Genomic DNA, 13899 nt, shown 5'->3' with positions numbered 1-13899 from the left:
ACACCACACACCAACAAATGTTCCCTGTTGTGTCCAGCCCCTTATCCACTGAACGCTCACAGAATTACCAGGCTTGCTGGTCCCAAAGGAACAGTCTACTGCAGTGTATTAGATATACCTTAGAACACAGCTCTGCTGAACACACAGCACTTTGATATATTTATAATGAAAATGAGAATAGGAAAACAGGGATAAGTTTATTATCAAAGAACAGAGATTCAAGTGATAGTGAATAAGAATATTGGAAATAAATGGTTACATGTACAACAAAATCATAACATGCGCTCTAAAACTTAAACTTAATTAACAGAATAACTTCTTTAGAAAGGAGGTTTTCTTCACCCAAAATATTTCCAGCATATTTCAGCCATGTTAGGCTGTGATCCTCCTTTAATGAAACAAGCCGCACTGCCGCTTGCTGCCTCCGTGAAAGATACAGCCTTAGGGCTGGTCGGCACTGCAAAGTGAGGTCAGGTTAACTACATTGCTCAGGGCTGAGAAAAAATGCATGCAAAGTAATTAAGCTGACATAAGCCCCAGTGATGTAGACGCTGCTAGGTCAATGGAAGAATTCTTCCATTAACCTAGCTACTGCCGGTTGGAGGGATGGATTTACTATAGCAATGGAAGAACCCCTTCTTTCGTGGCAGTATGCATCTACGTTACAGTGGCGCAGCTGCAGCTGTGTTGTTGTAGTACTTCTGGTGAAGACGTATCCTTATGCCAGGTCTACATTATAATCTTACTTCGGTAAAACTACATCACTCAGGGGTGTGAAAAACCATACTCCTGAGCGCTGCAGTTTTCTTGACCTAACCCCCGGTGTAGACAGCACTATGTTGATGGGAGGGCTTCTCCTGTCGTCCTAATCCACCTCCTCAAGAGGCGGTAGCTAACTATGCCAACGGGAGAAGCTCTCCTGCCAGTGTAGCAATGTCTTCACAGAAGCACTCCCGGGGCACAGCTGCACTGCAGTGTTTTAAGCGTAGGCCTTCCCCAAGTCTCTCTATCTATAGTTATAGCCTCAAAGTTGATTGTTTTCACTTGTAAATGGGGATCCCTCTGCTCATTCACTTCTTCCTGTAAATTTAGTCTCTTTGGGGATATTGCAATACTTGGTTAGCATTTGGCTCAGACTGCAAATGGTTCCCCATTCTGATCCAGACAATATGCAATTTACATGTAAACATATAGACAGATAAACATTTCTTGCCTGGAAAAAGCCTGCTTTTCACCTTTCCTGGGGACCAACCCCCTAGTTGCACACCTTTAGAACATTATTTTCAGTATGTATACATAACTCCTTACACAATATCTGTACACACATTGCACAATTATGATGATGATCAATGTGACACAGACTTTCATTAGACACCTCACGTCACCCTCTGGTAAACTATTATGTACACATCAAACTCTGGGGATCCCTGTCACCCCTATGCACCTCCTTCTGTGCCCTTTGCCAGTTGGTATTAAGAGGTTCCTGGGTCACAACCGTGTTTACCACACTCCTTTGACCTCCCCTGGGCTCTGCCCACTAATACTTCTCCACTGGGACTGCTTTAGGCATTCTGCATTGCTTAAAAACCACTGTGTTTCGTAAGTGTTTTGCAACAATCACTTTGATTGCGCTGGAAGTTTAAAGCATCCACATTTTCAAAGTGCAAGCCAAAACTTGAACTTCGATTTTCAGAAAAATGCATCATTCTTTCCCATGTCAGGGTTCAATTCAAAATGTGTTGGATCATTTCCCAGAGATAATTTTTAATAATGTACTCACTGCAGTGGTGAATGAAGCATCAGTCATTTGTTATCTGGCAGGCAACATGCTACTGAAGCGCTAGGCAATAATATGCTAACGGTGATTCAGGAATAAGTGATGAGGGAGCTTTTACACTCCCACCTGCTTGATTACTCCACACAAATGGCTGAGAACTGCATTTAGATTTACTGTGTTTTGCACCTTTGTTCTGGTGACTGTTGGATTCATTGTCTCAGAATGGTTGTGTTCATTTAGTTTCTTCAGTTGCATGCGTGAACACATGCACACAAACTGCTGCAACATGGTTTAGCCAGTCTTCCCTCTGGCTGGGCACTGTCCTCACCCTTCTGCTCTGTCTATGAAGGTTAATTTCTCTCTTGGGCTGTAGTCAACACTTCTTGGTCCAGTGGGTGGTGCAGGAGAATGGCATTCAAGGCTCTGGGATTCTACAGCCAGCTTTGCCCCAAACTTGCCTTTTTCTCCTCTGAGCCTCAGTCTACCCATCTATAAGGCAGGTATAAAGATATTTACCTTTATCATAGGGATGTGAGGAGGATTAATTCATGTTTGAGATAGATGAAAGCTATGATAAAAATAGAGATTATTGCATTATTATTATTTTAAAAAGTGACTTAAAGACATAGACCATGCTAGCCACTTCCATGGTAATCCAGAGTGAGCCGCTCCACTCTTCCTCCTTCAAAGGTGAGGTGGGACTCAGGGAAAATCTGTTGGTGCTCGTGGCTGAAGTGCTTCAGGATGTTGTGGGTTCAGTTTCCACTTGGGTTTCATTTTTGTTTGAATGGATAGAGACTTTCGAACAGGAGAGGAGCATTGCAACAAGGCATGTGCTTCCAGAGCCTCATCCAAAGCCCATAGAAATCAATGAAAAAAATGCCATTTGTTGGATGAAGGTTCACTTACTCAGCAGATGGGTCTACCAAATATTTATTAAGGCAAAACACTCAGAGTAGTGATCAGTTACTCACAAGTAGGAAGTGCATCAGGACAATCTCATCACAGTCACCTCCAGCACCAGACAATACAGCTTCAATCTCCCTTTATCACACCAACTTACGTGATGTCTACACTGCCACCTTACTGCAGCACAGTGCCGCTGTAAGGTACGCAATATAGCCACTCTTTGTTGGCAGGAGAGTGCTCTCTTGCTGACAAAATAAAACCACCCCCAATGAGGGGCAGTAGCTTTGTCGGTGGGAGAGCATCTTCTGCAGACAAAGTGTTGTCCACACTGGTGCTTTTTGTCAGTAAAACTTTTGTTGATCAGGGGTGTGAAAAGTCAGTGGTGTGTTTTTTCATACCCTTGACCGACAAAAGTTTTAGCAATGAAAGTGCAGTGTACACATAGACTTAGTTATAACTTTTTGTTATCTTTTCTTATACATTAGTCTCTCATTTCTATATTAACTCTCTTCTCCCACCAGTATAGGTTTAGTGTTAGTTCAAATCGGTCCTTTCTAGCTTTTTAGTTATTATATCTTTTCTTGTTCTTGCAAACACGATTGCTCTGCAATTTGTTACTCGTGTTCAACACTATATATGATTATTCTGCAATTTATCACACATGCACGTCTTATTCTTCTACTTATGGTTACGCTGTTAAACGTTATCAGAATAGACTCTTAAAATCTACAGCAGGCTTCTGTCAGGCCTAAATATCACTTCGCTCCCTCCCAACACCATTGACTTCAATAAGCTTTGGATCAAACCCCCAGTGAACAGGTGGGAATGCTCCAGACAGACAGACTGGGGCAAGCTCACTGAGCATGCACATACTACTTTAGGAGAGCTGCTATCACATGTATGTTCCTCAAAGTGAACAAGTATAAGGTTAAGAGACTGGGGGGATTCACACAGCACCTTCCTAAGTTCCCCCAACCCAGAGACCAAGCATATCATACCTAAAATATCCCATGTCTATTAGCTTGGGGAACTGGACAGTCCTGAGGTCTATCATATAGCATGACAGACAGACAGTATTTCATGATGTTTTAGTTCTTTGTGATCATATAAGTCCCCCAGATCCCTTTGCCAGGAAACTTTCTGATGATTAAACAGCATACTGCAAGGAAACTATATCTAACACCTTCTTCTTTCTTTATAAGATGGGTTACTAATGAATACTGGGAAATCACTCAGCGTTAGTACAGCATCTGTAGATTAACATTAGCTTAGTCATATATTTTCATAAAGGGCCAAGGGCTGGAATTCAATCAATTACTTGAATTCATATGGCCCTCTTCATGCGGACGTCATGCTTTGCCAGTCAGAGCAAACAGAGGCAGCTCAAAAATTCATGGGCAAGATTTACACAAGTGGTTAGTGGATTTTGGATGCCCCCAAGCTGAAGGGCCTGACTTTCAGAAAGCCATACTTCTTTAAAGTGTCTCAAATTGGGCATCCCAAAATAAATTAGTTATTTCTGAAAATGTGGCCCAAGCCTTTAAACTTACATTTAAATTAAGGTAATGGTGTTACAACCATGTAGACAAAAAGCGTCTTCCGGTCCCTCGTGCCCAGATCACAGTTCTGGAAGAGGGGAAAACTTTTCCTTACTGCAAGAATATGTTTTTCTATCTACAGTGAGGCTAGCTTTGGAATTAGCATCTCACTCTCCCAGGTGGGGGAGCAGAAGGAGAAAGAAGGGGGATAACTGAACTGGGAACAGAAAGGGGGGAAACAATTATCTTTATTATATGGGTGTGTGGCTCTCTAGACCCTTCCTGGAAAGATCTTTGGGGCAGAGAGGGGGATGTAAATCCATGGCTACATGTATATAGCTGTCATAATCATGAGCATAGAGGAGGGATCAGAGATAGAACTCAGGACCTCTGACTCCAAAAACACATGCCCCTACCACTTGAACTAAAGGAGAATCTCTGTTTCACATACCTAGTATTGGGGTTGATATCTCCTGTTGCCTGTAACAGCTTGAGAGCAACATGAGGAAGGTAAGAGAATTCTGGAGTTCATTGAAGGGGAGGTGGAGAAGCTTGAATTTCATGTCGCAGAAGCAGGAGCACAAGCACCATCACTAAGGCTCAAGAAAGCAGACATAGCAAGAAGGTTGCAATAGCCAAAAATGGGAAATTACCAGAGCACATACTCAGACCTGGGTAATAGGGATGGAAAAGCACAGAGGAAGGTTGGGCAGCATCCTTCATTGTATTGCATGTTGTGTAGCTTTTTACACCTTTGCCATGTAGCTATTTAAATTGTGAGTTGGTACCATATTACACCAACTGGGTGTTGTGTGTAACCATTTCCACCCAGGCAAAGTGAGAGCAATGCAGTGGAGCATCAGGCTCCTTGTTGAGAAAGGAATGACAGGATTTTGTGAGGCACTGGCTGCGAGAAGATAAAAAAAGATGATCCTAAGATTATAAGCGTGGGTGATTGGAAGGAAGGTGGTGTGGTCAGAATTGGCAGAGAAAGGAGTGAAAGTTCAGCCACTACATTAAAAGGTGACCAAGAAAAAGAAACCAGGAGTTTAGCGGGATACATAGGAATGTCTTTAGAACTGTCTGTAGTTTTACTACCTGTGCATGAATTGATCAGACAATAAAACAGAACTTTGCAATCTTCAAGTGACACAAATTTCTCCAACAATTGTTTTCTTCAGTGTTAATTTGAGGGGTTTTGAGAAATTAGCAGAATAAAATTTTGTTGAATCAGAGGAAATGGGTGATTTAAAAAAAAAAAAAAATCTTGTATTGACTCTTCCAGGGGAAAAACTGTACTGGTCAAAGGTTTAAACGTGGACTCATCTGGTGCAAAGAGGCGTTCAAGTATACAAGGATGAATCTATTTGACCACCAGATGTGGACACTGCACAAAGAAGATTGAAAACTCAATTAGCAACTGGACCTGTTTACAAGCCTGGAATTCAGACTCCTAGCAGCTGACTGGACCTTGTAAGCAACCTTAACATTCTTTTGCATCAATATTTTCTTTACTGAGAGGCATGAATTTAGAAGTATTATATTAAACTGCATTTGCACTGAGGGCTTGTCTACACAAATGGTTCTCAACCTTTCCAGACTACTGTACCCCTTTCAGGAGTCTGATTGGTCTTGTGTACCCCCAAGTTTCATATCACTTAAAAAGTACTTGTTTACAAAATCAGACATAAAAATACAAGTGTCACAGCACACTCGTACTGAAAAATTGCTTACTTTCTCATGTTTACCATATAATAAAATTAATCGATTGGAATATAAATACTGTACTTACATTTCAGCATATAGTATATAGAGCAGTATAAACAAGTCATTGTCTGTATGAAATTTTAGTTTGTACTGACTTCTCTAGTGCTTTTTGTGTAGCCTGTTGTAAAACTAGACAAATATCTAGATGAGTTGATGTACCTCCTGGAAGACCTCTGCATATCCCCAAAGGTATACATATCCCTGGTTGTGAACCACTGATCCAAACTACTGCTTAAGTCTATGTAACTTACATCATGCAGGGGTGTAAAAAAGCCACCCCCCTGAGTGATGCAAGTTACATCGACCTAAGCGCTGTCCACACTAGTGCTATGTTGGCAGAGGTGCTCTCTCGCCAACATAGCTTCCGCCTCTTGCTGAGGTGGAGTAATTATCCCGACGGGAGAGCGCTCTTCACCAGATGCACTACAGTGGTAGCGTAGACTAACCCTGAGTTTAAAATGCAAAGTAAAGGGGACTGGATGATTCAGGGGATTGTTAATGGAATACAGAGACTTCCATCTCTGAGGGCCTGTTCTGTTGCCCATTAAAGTAAACAGAAAGCCTCCTACAGCTTTGAATCAGCCCTAAGTCAACACTTGAAATCTAGCTCAAGTTGACATTGGCTAAAAGTCCTTACCATTTGTTGGCCTATGTACTATGAACTGGTGGCATTACTGTAGCACCTAATGGACAAGTTTTCACCAAAATAACTGATGTTTCTTGGCACCCTCACTGGCAGTCTCAGCAGAGAGGCCTGGGATTCAATGGACATGGAGCTGAGACAATTCTGTCAACTGCCGTGTTGGTCCCTCTTGGGGAATGTCTGCCCTTCAAGCTGGAGGTATAAGTTCCAGCTCAAGGAGAAACACCTGCCCTAGCTCTGATGAAGCTAGTACGCTAAGGATGGAGGGTAGCTGCCCCGAGTACATGCCTAGCATCTAAGATGGGTACATATGCAGGGAAGCTAGCCCCTACTGCCACCGCAGCTACACTCTTTAGTGCGCTCGCTCAATCAGAGCTAGTGCGGGTACATCTCCTCAAGCTGGAATTCACACTTGCAGCTTGAAGTATAGATATGCCACTGCTGCCATCACATAAGTAATGAGAAACCTGTACAATAAGCCTAACATGCAGGGATTTGAACCAAAGTCCACGAAAGCAACTGGGACAGTAGTCTTTCCATTGATTCAATGGGCCTTGCATCTCTCTACCCAATGTGAGAGCTAGGTCATTGGGTAGAGAGAAGCAACTTCTAAATACAGTGTCACAAATAAAACAAACTTTCTTTCTATTTCCACATTCCATTGCCTATGGAGTTCTGCCCCCCGCCCGATTTGGTTCAATTTAACGTTAAATCCAATACATTCAGGCATCTGCCTGGGTTAGGTCTTCACACTAGAAATAGGTTTCTGTACAAAATATGCCGTTGGTATGATTGTTCATTTCTAAAACAGTGGCAGGTTGGCCCATAACGAGAGGCAGTTCTGCCATCTCCTTCACTTCTCCCAAAGTTATGCTCAGTCCTTCTTCTTTGTTTTTTAAATGGGACAGGGTTTTCTTGATCAGCGTTCATTCATATTTTAAACATTGGAATAGAAAACGTTTCTCACTTTCAGTCTTTCCTCTGCTTTACTGATTATAAAGTCCTTGCTCTCTGTGTTTCCAGGGAATCTGGTCTCTCCCAGTTTCTATTTTCAGTTTATGATTGCTAAGGGCCTGATTCAAAGTCCATGGAAATCAATGGGAATCTTTCCATTAATCTCAGTGCGGTTTTGTTTCAAGCACTAAATCCCTATGTGGGCAAGGTCTGCCTGACTTTTGCGTCTTGCACTGTAGAATGATATTTTGTTAAAGGAATCAACAGTACGTCAACTTCTTGGTCCTGATCTGCCCTTCCAGGATGCTGTGCATTTTATTTTTAAGGGTTTGATTTAAGGGAATTTTGAGCATTATTTGTTTTTCAGTAGGATTGTTTGTATCATGGATCTTAGTGTCAAATGTTTTTTGGGTCTTGGTGCAAAGCTGCATAGGAGTGAAGCGTATAACGAATTTCAGGTGTAGGTCTTTTAGTGCTATATGATGAAGGGAACGGGTGGTGCTGTAATTGAGATGGTAATAGAAACCATTTTTAATTGTTCATTAATTAGAACATGGAATCCTTCTAGTTCCGCTCAGCAACCTTTGCTGGTAGAGTCCCAAAATGACCTAGGAGCACAAGTCCTTTTGGGTTTTCTCTTGTCTCTGTGCATTTTCCTAATGGCACTTATGCTCCTAAGTCTCTTGGACACTTTTGAAAAAATCCCACTCCCTCTGAATGTGTAGTGCTTGTTTGTAGAAATTCACGCTGTTCCTCCTAGAGCTTTGTCCTTTTTGGTACAATCTGCAGCTGATCCTCAGACTTCTCTTGTGTAACAGAATGAGTTGAATTATACTATTGAATAATTTTAGTGGTGTTTTTATCAATGGGTTGCATTTATCTCGTGGTTTCTTTATGGCATAGAAGGCTCACAGAGCTTTTCCTTATACAGTAATACTTCTACAGCCAATTACAATACAGTAATTCATTTTATGCAATCAGCTAGAGCTTGCATCTCAGTATAGATTTGCTCCACACATAAAGAACCTGCATAATAGCACCAGTTGGAAAGAAGCCTATCGTTACAGTTTGTTATCTCAGAGTTTTCTCTACAGCTTCAACAACAAATTAGGAAAGGATCTGTCATTAGCCACTATAGTTTTATCTGCAAATTCAACAAGAGTCCAAGTGACAGGAAAAGGTTGTCTGTCCTTTCTCAAGCTTTGTGAGCTTTTCCACTGCATAAACAGCCTGAACTTTAAGGGATCATTTTTCAGCAAGAGAGAGAGCTTCCACTTCATCCCGACATGCGGGAAAGGGGATCCTAATTACAGCTGGTATCAATAGCATAGGGATCATAAACCTTACCCGGTGTCTAAGAGAGATGAAAGTCTATCCACCAGTGAGAGTTTGGTTACTGCAAATTACTTCTTCCAGAGAGGTACTCATTCTGGGTATCACTGGGAACAAAGGCTTCCACATCAGAGACACCTTTATGGCTGCATAAAAACAACAGCTGCCTAAGAGGATGTGATACTCACAGCTGCAAGTATCGTGTGGGCTTATTGGTCTCCCATCTGCTTCTTTCAGGTCAAGAGTGCCCCTGGCTACTGGTACTAACTATGCACTTATGTTTTTAAGCGCACACAGAAGCAGACTCCTAGGCCACTGGCTCCTCCTATTTGCATGTCAGTCAATGATGCTGATAACCTTTCAGCCTATGAAATCAACCAGAAGAGAACATGCTTCTGTTGACATCTTCATTTTTAATGGAAAAGAATCTTTGTATCTGACTTCATACTGGGTCCTGTGAACAAGCAACGTCCTCACCCTATTCTAGCACAGAAGAAACACACACTGGGTTAGAACTTGATTCTGCGGACACTTCCACACATGCTTAACTTTAAGCATAAAGCAAGTGAGCTTGGTGTAGCTCAAAAGCTTGTCACTCACTAACAGATGTTGGTCCAATAAAAGATATTACCTTACCTACCTTGTCTCTTTCATATCCTTGGACCAACCTGGCTACAACACTGCATATAACTTTAAGCATGTGAGCAGTGGGGCGGCTTGTGCTTAACTTAGTGCCCAAATTCACCCTTTTCCTAGGCTGTTTTTGTTAACTGTTGAAATAACATAAGATTCAGCCTAAACCCACCCCCACAGTCGAAGTGAGGAAGTTTCTGGGGTTCCCCATCCTCTCTTTCTGTCCTGAACCAGTTTCCTCTGCCCACTCTCACTTCCCAGAGTGGACTTAATGAACTGAACTTTCCACAATGAGCCAGGAGCAATCAGTATTTTCAAACAGTCCCAATATGTGCTAAGAGGGTGAGTTAATAGAACAACTATGCCTGCCTAGTCTACCTTGAGGCAACAAGAACTCTATGGCTAGCCTCATCTCTCAGATCTATTGAGAGGAGCTTTCCCATTGGACAAACTTTGGAAAAGAAGATCCTAAATATGAAACTTGATGAAGATGGTAAGTCAAATTCAGTCCTGGTGTAAACAGATGCAGCTTCCAATGACATCAGCAGGAGTTGCACTGCATTACACTTGGACGGAATTTGGCCCTGTATTTCTAAGAAACCAGTTCTGTCCCTGCCCTTGTACGCATTTCCTTAATTCCTACTGACGACTGTGTTTCACTTTTGATCCATGTGCCAGACAATGCAATGCAAGCCCGCTACCTTACAAGCCCAACAAGGACTTTTATTGACTTGGACCCTCCTGCCTAGATGATGCATGGCCACCAATGAACAAAGAGGAAAAGGTCTCAGCTTCTCTCTTCACCATAGCAACCAAACACCTTATGCTCAACACTTTTCTGTTTCATAAAATGGTTGCCATGGCAAATTACTTATGTCAGAGGGGAACAGGAAGCATTCTGTGTTCTCTAAAGAAAACAAAACAAATTCTTAAACTTTATTTCTTATTAGTTCACTTTTTGCCATGCTGCAAGTGACCCCTAAGCTCTGGGGAGAGCCAAGTCAGTGAAGTGGCCACAGTCTTCTAAATGTTTTAAAGGTACCCATGATTACTAAATCTGGTGCATCTGCAGGAGAGTTGGATTCAGGGAGCCTAAGTGGTGTACACTGAGGCGGGGGGGAAGGGGGAACCAATCTAAAGTTACGCAACTTTAGCTACGTGAATAATGTAGCTGAAGTCAACGTATTTAGATCTACTTACCGCGGTGTCTTCACTGTGGTAAGCTGATGACTGATGCTCTCCCGTCGACTCCGCCTGCACCTCTCGCCCTGGTGGAGTACCAGAGTCAACGGGAGAGTGCTTGGCGGTCGATTTATCGCGTCTAGACTAGACGCAATAAATTGACCCCCGCTGGATTGATCGCTGCCCGTCGATCCCGCGGGTAATGTAGACAAGCCATAAAAGTTTTCTGGGAAGAATAGCAGCAAAATGATATTGGGGAGTCCGGCATTTTCACCAGGGAGACCAGTTTTCTCAGTATCCTCCGGAGGAGGAAGTTCTGAAACCATGTGAGGCAAGAATCTGCACAGACATTAAGAATATAACATAAGAATGGCCACACTGGGTCAGACTAAAGGTCTATCTAGCCCAGAATCCTGTCTTCCAACAGTGGCCCTTGCCAGGTGCCCCAGAGGGAATGAACAGGTAATCATCAAGTGATCCATTCCCTGTCACCCATTCCTAGCGACATTCTCCTCTCCCCCCCACCCCCACAGATGCCCCAGGGAAGCCCTGATTTCAGTTACACAGAAGATGCTTATGCACACTATGAGAAGGGACCAAATGAACGTGTGGTAAGCAAAGGATGGAACCATGGAAATGAGCAGCAACATTCTGCTACCTAAAACCACCAAAGCTAAGCAAAGTTACCCATGATGACCCACAGTGCACCTCAACCTTAAAATGTTCCAAGAAGACAGTAAAGGATTCAGTCCAGCTACTTGCAATCAAGATACAACTGGGACTGATAATTCTCCTCAGTGTCCAGGACAGGGGGCCAGGTTTTGATCTCCTTTACAACAGTGTAAAGTCAGCCTAACTCTATTAACTTCACTGGAATTACTCTGGATTTACATTGGTGTAACCAAGGGCAAAATCTGGACACACTCACACTTACATCCCTTTGATTCTAGCACGCTCTGGTGTTTGCTATGTCAGTGAGAAAGTTATCATGGAGAAACAACTTCTGTGATTAGCTGGAGGGGCGGGGCATGGGGAAAGATAGTTCAGACTTCAACTTGGCTGATTCCTGGGTTTCTCTAGTGGAAATAGATAAATCAGAGTACACCCTGCAGAATTATTTCGGATGATCTTCATCTATAATGGGACTTAAAAGACCATTTTTTTAATTGTACCCTGTGTGAAGGTTTCTCTGAAACAGGGTGGAAATCATGCCAAAGTACCTCAGGATACATACATGCCTGTTGGTAGAGAAGATCAGACCGGGGAGTTGTGGATCCTACAGCATAAGTGGCACTATTGCCTGAGCTAGAAGACCCACTCCTTATGACAAGAGGCTGATATCTTCTATTTTTCCAGAGAACACATACACCATGGGCAGCAAAAATGTGAACGTCCCTACGCTGCCTGGCCAGAGTACCTCAATACCAGTGGGACCACTTGTAGGAGGGTGGTTGCATTCTCATTCTGTGCTTTCCCTCTTTCTTGCCACTGGCATAACCAGCATCCATTTTGGCAATTATGGTGGTTGCTTTGTAAAGTGAACAGTTATTGACGAGGAACAGGATTGAGGTGATCAAGGCAAAAAATTAACCATGAGTTGGTAACGATCACCACTGACTGTAGACCAGCTTCGGGTGCAAGCCAGTGACCCTGAGATAGTGAAAGAACAGCTATCGCTGGTCTGCTGATACGGGCATTGTGCACTATGCTGTGCAGTGAGACAACAGATTTGAATCTACACTGGCAAAATTCAGGACCTGTAATTCACCACCAGGGCAGCTCCACTGTTGGCAGCAACTTTTGAAGCTGTACATCAGCTAGTGCACATGTGTTTTTACTAGGGCTGACAAGCAATTAAAAAAATTAATCGCAATTAATCGCATTGTTACTCAATAGGAGAATACCATTTATTTAAATATTTTTGGATGTTTTCTACATTTTCAAATATATTGATTTCAATTACAAACACAGACTATAAAGTGTACAGTGCTCACTTTGTTTATTTTTGATTACAAGTATTTGTACTGTTAAAAAAAAGTATTTTTCAATTCACCTAATACAAGTACCGTAGTGCAATCTCTTTATCATGAAAGTTCTACACTTGTAAGTTTAATTATGTACAAAACCCCCCCTGCATTAAAAAATAAAACAATGTAAAATTTTAGACCCTGCAAGTCCACTCAGTCCTACTTCTTGTTCAGCCAATTGCTCAGACAAATAAGTTTGTTTACATTTGCAGGAGATAATGCTGCCCGCTTCTTGTTTACAATGTCACCTGAAAGTGAGAACAGGCATTCACATGGCACTGTTGTAGCCAGTGTCGCAAGATATTTATGTGCCAGATGCTCTAAAGATTCATATGTCCCTTCATGCTTCAACCACCATTCCAGGGGACATGCGTCCATGCCAATGACAGGTTCTGCTTGATAACAATCCAAAGCAGTGCAGACTGACACATGTTCATTTTCATTATTTGAGTCAGATGCAACCAGCAAAAGGTTGATTTTCTTTTTTGGTGGTTCGGGTTCTGTACTTTCCGCATTGGACTGTTGCACTTTTAAGATTTCTGAAAGCATGCTCCACATCTCGTCCCTCTCAGATTTTGGAAGGCACTTCAGATTCTTAAACCTTGGGTTGAGTGCTGTAGCGATCTTTAGAAATCTTACATTGGTACCTTCTTTGCATTTTGTCAAATCTGGAGTGAAAGTGTTCTTAAAATGAACTACATGTGCTGGGTCATCATGCGAGACTGCTATAACATGAAATACACAGCAGAATGCAGGTAAAACAGAGCAGGGAACTTACAGTTCTCTCCCAAGGAATTCAGTCACAAATTTAATTAACACATTTTTTTTTTAACGAGCATCATCAGCAATGGAAGCATGTCATCTGCAATGGTGGCTGAAGCATGAAGGGGCATAAGAACGTTTAGCATATCTGGCACGTAAATATCTTGCAATGCCAGTTACAAAAGTGCCATACAAATGCCTGTCCTCACTTTCTGGTGACATTGTAAATAAGAAAGAAGGCAGCATTATCTCTTGTAAATGTAAACAAACTATTTGACTTAGCAATTGGCTGAACAAGAAGTAGGACTGAGTGGACTTGTAGGCTTTGACGTTTTACATTGTTTTGTTTTTAGTGCAGTTATGTAACAAAAAAAA

General features: G+C 42.2%; 1 protein-coding gene across 5 annotated transcripts in view; it reads right to left on the bottom strand.

The window, feature by feature from the left end:
- Positions 1–13899, bottom strand: part of LRRC56 (leucine rich repeat containing 56) — a 138691-nt gene that overhangs the window by 122468 nt on the left and 2324 nt on the right. The window contains exon 2 of one of the 5 annotated variants that reach the window (XM_048852547.2): positions 10754–11074. The exons of the other annotated variants lie outside the window; for them this stretch is intronic. The gene's annotated coding sequence lies outside the window, so the exon portion shown is untranslated. The remainder of the gene's footprint in view (positions 1–10753; positions 11075–13899) is intronic. 5 annotated transcript variants of the gene reach the window in all.

Source organism: Caretta caretta, chromosome 6 (assembly GCF_965140235.1).
Source record: "Caretta caretta isolate rCarCar2 chromosome 6, rCarCar1.hap1, whole genome shotgun sequence".
Taxonomy (NCBI): domain Eukaryota; kingdom Metazoa; phylum Chordata; order Testudines; family Cheloniidae; genus Caretta; species Caretta caretta.
The sequence above is the reverse complement of the archived record's forward strand: the minus strand, read 5'-3'. Positions and strand labels throughout refer to the sequence as shown.